At 39.7% G+C, this 590-nt stretch overlaps 1 protein-coding gene across 1 annotated transcript in view; it reads right to left on the bottom strand.

Moving 5' to 3' along the window:
- The window catches only part of LOC107701245 (calcitonin gene-related peptide type 1 receptor-like), a 26,692-nt gene that overhangs the window by 17,516 nt on the left and 8,586 nt on the right, over positions 1-590 (bottom strand). The window lies entirely within an intron of this gene.

Genomic DNA, 590 nt, shown 5'->3' with positions numbered 1-590 from the left:
AGACCATTCGTTCATCTTTGGAACACAAATTAAGATATTTTTGATGAAATCCGAGAGCTTTCTGACCCTGAATATACAGCAACATAACTGACACATTCAAGGCCCAGAAAGCTAGTAAGAACATTGTTAAAATAGTCCATGTGCCATCAGTGGTTCAAACTTAATTGTATGAAGCTACGAGATTACTAGGTAATTAATGACAGAATTTTCTTTTTTGGGTGAACTATCCCTTTAACAAAGATGCCAAGGGGCCAAAATAATAAATATATTCAGTAAAAAAAAGAGTCTTAATTTGTTATGCAATTCTGCATTTTAAGAAAGCCTACAAAATCATTGCATCGTGTATTCACAGAGCTTCATTATTATTCTTTAATGACTGCTATTGCTCTGCCATGTGTGCGTGTGTGTGTGTGAGAGTGTGTGTGTGAGTGAGTGAGTGAGAGAGAGTGGGTGTGTGTCTCTGAGAGTGTGTCTGTGTGAGAGAGTGTATGTGTGAGTGTCTGTGTGAGAGAGTGTGTGAGTGAGTGAGAGAGGGTGTGTGTGTGTGTGTGTGTGTGTGTGAGAGAGAGAGAGTGAGTGTGTGTGTGCGG

Source organism: Sinocyclocheilus anshuiensis, unplaced genomic scaffold, assembly GCF_001515605.1.
Source record: "Sinocyclocheilus anshuiensis isolate Anshui unplaced genomic scaffold, SAMN03320099.WGS_v1.1 scaffold1514, whole genome shotgun sequence".
In the NCBI taxonomy this organism is placed as follows: domain Eukaryota; kingdom Metazoa; phylum Chordata; class Actinopteri; order Cypriniformes; family Cyprinidae; genus Sinocyclocheilus; species Sinocyclocheilus anshuiensis.
This window is presented reverse-complemented; position numbering and strand designations above follow the sequence as displayed.